This window comes from Mustelus asterias, unplaced genomic scaffold (assembly GCF_964213995.1).
Source record: "Mustelus asterias unplaced genomic scaffold, sMusAst1.hap1.1 HAP1_SCAFFOLD_310, whole genome shotgun sequence".
NCBI lineage: Eukaryota > Metazoa > Chordata > Chondrichthyes > Carcharhiniformes > Triakidae > Mustelus > Mustelus asterias.
The window spans coordinates 1-6378 of NW_027590274.1; the positions used below are offsets into that span (position 1 = coordinate 1).

General features: G+C 45.2%; 1 non-coding gene across 1 annotated transcript; it reads left to right on the forward strand.

Annotated features, from left to right (window-relative positions):
- The first annotated feature begins 5318 nt into the window (after window positions 1-5318).
- trnae-uuc (transfer RNA glutamic acid (anticodon UUC)) lies at window positions 5319-5390 on the forward strand. Its single transcript has one exon. It is a non-coding gene; the product is annotated as a tRNA-Glu (tRNA).
- Window positions 5391-6378: the final 988 nt, after the last annotated feature.

Below are 6378 nucleotides of genomic sequence, written 5' to 3' on the forward strand. Positions count from 1 at the left end.
TCTCTCTCTCTCTGTGGTTCTCTCTGTGTGTGTATGTGTGTGTGTCTCTCTCTCTCTCTCTCTCTCTCTCTCTCTGTGCGTGTGTCTCTGTGTGTGTGTGTGTGTGTGCTCTGTGCGTTTGTGTGTCTCTCTGTGCGTGTGTGTGTCTCTCTCTCTCTGTGTGCGTGTGTGTCTGTGTCGCTCCTCTCTCTCTCTGTTCGTGGGTGTCTCTCTCTTCTCTCTCTCTCTGTGCGTGTGTGTCACTCTCTCTCTCTCTCTGTCTCTCTCTCTCTCTCTGTGGTTCTCTCTGTGTGTGTATGTGTGTGTGTCTCTCTCTGTGCGTGTGTGTGTGTCTCTCTCTCTGTGCGTGTGCCTCTCTCTCTTTGTGCGTGTGTGTCTCTCTGTGCCTGTCTCTCTCTCCCTCGCTGTGCGTGTGTCTGTGTGTGTGTGTGTGTGTCTCTGTGCGTGTGTGTGTCTGTCTCTCTCTGTCTGTGTCTCACTCTCACTTTCTCTGTCTCTCTCTCTGTGCGTGTGTGCCTGAGTGTGTGTGTGTGTGTGTGTGTGTGCGCTCTCTCTCTCTGTTCGTCGGTGTCTCTCTCTCTCTGTGCATGTGTGTCGCTCTCTCTCTCTCTCTGTCTCTCTGTGGTTCTCTCTGTGTGTGTATGTGTGTGTGTGTCTCTCTCTCTGCATGTGTGTCTCCCTGTCTCTGTGCGTGTGTGTGTGTGTCTCTCTCTCTGCGTGTGTCTCTGTGTGTGTGTGTCTCTGTGCGTGTGTGTCTGTCTCTCTCTGTGTCTCACTCTCACTTTCTCTGTCTCTCCCTCTGTGTGTGTGTCTCTCTTTCTCTCTCTGTGCGTCTCTCTCTCTCTCTCTCTCTCTGTGCGTGTGGTCTCTCTTTCTCTCTCTGTGCGTATGTGTGTCTCTCTCTCTGTGCGTGTGTGTCTCTCTCTGTGTATGTGTGTGTGTCTCTCTGTGCGTGTGTGTCTCTCTCTCTCTCTCTCTGTGTGTGTATGTCTCTCTCTCTCTCTGTCTGTCTGTGTGTGTGTCTCTCTCTCTCTGTTGGTTCATTGCCAATACCAGCACTCACAGCAATGACTTCTGCTGGTGTCGTTGATGGGAAGTCTCAGACACTAAATTTAGGATAACCATGTTTATGAAGAACAAAGAACAAAGAACAGTACAGCACAGGAAACAGGCCCTTCGGCCCTCCAAGCCTGTGCCGCTCCTTGGTCCAACTAGACCAATCGTTTGTATCCCTCCATTCCCAGGCTGCTCATGTGACTATCCAGGTAAGTCTTAAACGATGTCAGCGTGCCTGCCTCCACCACCCTACTTGGCAGCGCATTCCAGGCCCCCACCACCCTCTGTGTAAAAAACGTCCCTCTGATGTCTGAGTTATACTTCACCCCTCTCAGCTTGAGCCCGTGACCCCTCGTGATCGTCACCTCCGACCTGGGAAAAAGCTTCCCACTGTTCACCCTATCTATACCCTTCATAATCTTGTATACCTCTATTAGATCTCCCCTCATTCTCCGTCTTTCCAAGGAGAACAACCCCAGTCTACCCAATCTCTCCTCATAGCTAAGACCCTCCATACCAGGCAACATCCTGGTAAACCTTCTCTGCACTCTCTCTAACGCCTCCAAGTCCTTCTGGTAGTGCGGCGACCAGAACTGGACGCAGTACTCCAAATGTGGCCTAACCAGCGTTCTATACAGCTGCATCATCAGACTCCAGCTTTTATACTCTGTACCCCGTCCTATAAAGGCAAGCATACCATATGTCTTCCTCACCACCTTCTCCACCTGTGTTGCCACCTTCAAGGATTTGTGGACTTGCACACCTAGGTCCCTCTGTGTTTCTATACTCCTGATGACTCTGCCATTTATTGTATAACTCCTCCCTACATTATTTCTTCCAAAATGCATCACTTCGCATTTATCCGGATTAAACTCCATCTGCCATCTCTCCGCCCAATTTTCCAGCCTATCTATATCTTGCTGTATTGCCCGACAATGCTCTTCGCTATCCGCAATTCCAGCCATCTTCGTGTCATCCGCAAACTTGCTGATTACACCAGTTACACCTTCTTCCAAATCATTTATATATATCACAAATAGCAGAGGTCCCAGTACAGAGCCCTGCGGAACACCACTGGTCACAGACCTCCAGCCGGAAAAAGTCCCTTCGACTACTACCCTCTGTCTCCTATGGCCAAGCCAGTTCTGCACCCATCTAGCCACTTCTCCTTGTATCCCATGAGCCTTAACCTTCTTAGCCAACCTGCCATGTGGGACTTTGTCAAATGCCTTACTGAAATCCATATAGACGGAAGGAGAGGGATCAAATTCTCCCACTGTCCGATTTTCACTTAAACTACTATAAACGTTATGAACAGCTTTGGTCAAACATGTGATTACTAAAATTGAATACAGTGGTATGTATCATCATTCATTTTGATTCGAGGGACCAGCAGCGAGAATGTAAAGTGAGCAACTGGATAAAAGCAAATTACAGCGGATGCTGGAATCTGAAACCAAATGTGTCACACAAACCTTTGACAAAGGGTCATCTGGACCCGAAACGTCAGCCCTTTTCTCTCCGACGGATGCTGCCAGACCCAATGTGATTTTCCAGCATTTTCTCTTTTCTGTAAAGTGAGCAACTGACGGGCTTGACGGACGAGATTAGTTGCTCTACCAGTAAATCGCAACTGCTTCAAATGCGCACGTTTCTGTAGTGTAGTGGTTATTACGCTTGCCTTGCACGCGGACAGTCCACGTTTTGAAACCAGGCAGAAACATTTCAAAATGGCTTTATTTCAAAATGATTCAAATTTCAGAATTATTCATGTTTATCATGAAACATTAATTGAACTATTGAGTTGTTTGCGGCATTTAAGGCGGGAATAACTCAATGTCGGAATATAGAAAGTCTGTGATTGTGACTCAGGCAGGATGGATTCACTGACACAAGGAATAAGGCCAAAAGCAACATTTGTTCCCGTTGTTTGAAAACTTTGCTGCTTTTCTGGGCGAACTCCAGCTCTCCATTCCTCCATTTCACCGCTCAAACTTAGACTTTCTCCATTCCGCTTTGTTAATCTCACAGTTACGGATTTCTGAATGAAAACTGCTTGCAATCACTCGAAGTCCATTCATGGAGACGTTTTCTTGCCATTTAGCCCGAGAACGTTATCCAGAAATGAGTGATATTTCTGTCAATGCAAATGGTTAAATCTGACCCATTACCAACCAGATTTTACCTTGTATCTCTATCGGCAGCGTTTTGCATCATGTCACTGTCTTTCACTATCTGTGTTTGTTCTTGACCTGTTGCACATGTGACATTTCCAAAACGAAGCAAAAGTGCAATTCTCAGACCACCGATTCTGGCAGTGCTGCTTTGGACCAGGACGTATTGCTGGTTTGTTTATTAAAAAATCATTAAATCTTAATATATCGAAGGCAGCCTGCGACCCTGAAATTGCCGAATCCTAACCACGAGACCACCAAGATCCCATCTGCCTGATTCTCCCTGAGACTGATTACAGGAATGTGCACAGTGCCAATTGTCCACAGTCATAGACTCCTTACAGTCTCTTAAGATTTGAAATTGTTTATATTTTCACATGAGCTTCCAGTGTGATGAAAGCAGAGCTGTGATAAGCTGATGTTGTTCAGTAGATTTACCGCAGTAAGGTTTATATCAGTTCGATGATAACATTGCTCTTTGAATGTGGTGAGCTACAGTGAAATTTAATGTAGTTGAAGATAGCCTTCTGACTTTTTTAAGGAGGAACAGCAAGGGCAATGTAAATATGAATTGGTGTGGGGAATTGACGGGATTGTGCAATGAGACTGATATTTCTCCCTGCTGTTCCAATTGGCGCAAGTATTGAGCGAGGATTTTCAAACGGTTGCCATGTGTTGGGTTTCGTGGTGTAATGGTGAGCATTCTGGACGCTGAATCCATCAATCCGAGTTCAAATCTCGGCGGAACCTTGCTTTAATTTCCAAATGCAGATGGTTGATTTGCTGAAGGGCGTTTCTTTTAAATTTCTCACAAAGTACTAATCAAGAGGACAATTTGTCAGCACGTTCCACTGCTATTACAATGCACATTGCTGAGCTTCTGGTGCCAGGTGCCTGCAACATCAGTGTTTTTCATCTTTTCGCTGCTCTTTAACTCCTCTGTTGAAAAAAATGAAGCAGCTGGTGTCACACAATAACAATTCCTGTAATGTATGCTTCCCATCATTCTGACCCGATATTTACAGAATTAACCTGGCTCATGTGATAACCACCGCACTATAGAAACACGGAGATGGCCTGAGGGCAAGAAGATCCGGTTTGCTGGAGAGCAACGAGACTGGCTCCAGAAGCCCATCTTTTGCCCACAGCAATTGATATTACATTGCCTCTGCGTGTTCCTCCTGTCAAAATGAATAATGATACTTCCCACTGTAGTAAAGTTTCGTAATAAAATGTTCGAGAAACAGTATTCATGACGTTTAAAACAGATCAACTGAACACCTGAAATTTGTGGCATTTGATCACTTTCCCCCACAAATGCTATTGCCTCGGATTCAATGCCTCAGAGCACTCACCAACGGTTCTGGCGGAAGTGATCGCTGTCAGATCTGGTGCTGCAGGGAACAGAATTAATGGAGTGGGATAGGCTCACATGTCCCATGGAGTCTCCTCCACAATTTAAGGAGATTATGACGAATCCCAGGACTCAACACCAATTTCCAACCCTATCATGATGGCCCTTCATTCCCTTAGGTTCCAAAAATATCTCCATCTGGAACTTCAATATCCTCATTAACTGAGGATCCACAGACCTCTGGCGAAGCGCCATCCAGACTCGAAACGTTGGCTTTTTTCTCTCTCCATTGATGCTGAGATGTTCCAGCATTTTCTGTTTTTGTTCCAGATTCCAGCATCCGCAGTATTTTGCTTTTCCCGCCGACAATTTACATTCCGTTTGTTTTTTTTCTATCACAACTTTGTCAACTCTTACCAACGGCTCCCACCCTCACCCCCCGCATCTCCCACACTTAAAGTATAAATCTCGCCATCTTTTCCTGTCTTCAGCTTTGATGACTGACCATACAGATTTGAAATGTTGGCTCTATTCTCTCTCCAGAGATGCCGTCATGCCTGTTGAGATTTTCGAGCATTTAAGTTTTTCTTTTAAGTTCCAGAATCTGCAGTAATTTGCTGTTGACTGAAGCAGTCATTCGTGTTCGACATGAGGTTTTTTTCCCCCCAAACCTTTCTCGAGTATTTGAAAAACGCTGAAATGTATCGGTCAGATTAAAATGTTTGCTTGCAATTTCCCTGGTGGTCTAGTGGTTAGGATTTGGCGCTTTCACCGCCGCGGCCTGGGTTCGATTCCCGGTCAGGGAATGTTTATTTTATTGCTGCCGACCAGCACATGACTGAGGAGGGGCTGAAATTACCTCCAGATCGAAAACAGGATTGATCATTGTGCCAGTTTAAACTACCTGAAGAAACAAAATAAACCCACTTGCACAATCCGGTCAATTGTCCCCGGCAACTTTTCATTACATTCCCCTTGCTGCTTCCTCCTGTCAAAATGAATAATAATGCATTCTACCCCACTAAATTTCACTGTAGCTCACCACATTGACAGATCATTCGTAACCTCTGCCTCTTCTATAGCTTCTTGTGGGAATTCTGCTGAACAACACTAGCTGATCACAGCTCTGCCGTGATTTCAGAGATTTGTATCTCGTTGATCATCATTACTGTCTCCATTGCTTCATTCCAGGTCACTGTCGCTACAGACATCGTCACACAGTCATTCTACCTTCTGCAGTAAATGATGTACTCTTCCTTTGCTTTCAGATACTTTCACCTCCAGAAACTGATTACACGCTCAGTAAAATGTTCTGTTTAGTTGACAGTTTATCATCAATCCCGGGCCTTGGCGGTGAAAGCATTGACTCTGAACGACTTGACCACCCGGCCTCCACCATCGCCAGCTAAATGTTGCCTTATCCATCACTCCTTGTTTCATTTAATCATCCTCCCTTGCTTTATATCACAGAACATCCGTTTTGTTCTTTTCACAGGCTGATTCATGGCGTTACCATCAGAAAATGTTGGAAATACTCGGCAGTTAATGATTCGTGGCAAATGCGTGATTATTTCTGAAAGCTGAGTTACTCTGAAATTGAAAACATTTGGGTTTGTTTCTGTAAAGGTGAAATACTGCTCATGCTGGAACCTGAAACACAAAAAAAAAACTTGAAAATCTCAGCAGGTCTGACAGCATCTGTGAAGAGAGAACAGAGCCAATCAGGAAATCTGATGAAGGGTCATCCAGATTTGAAACGTTTGTTTCCTCACAGAGGCTGTCAATCCTGCTGAG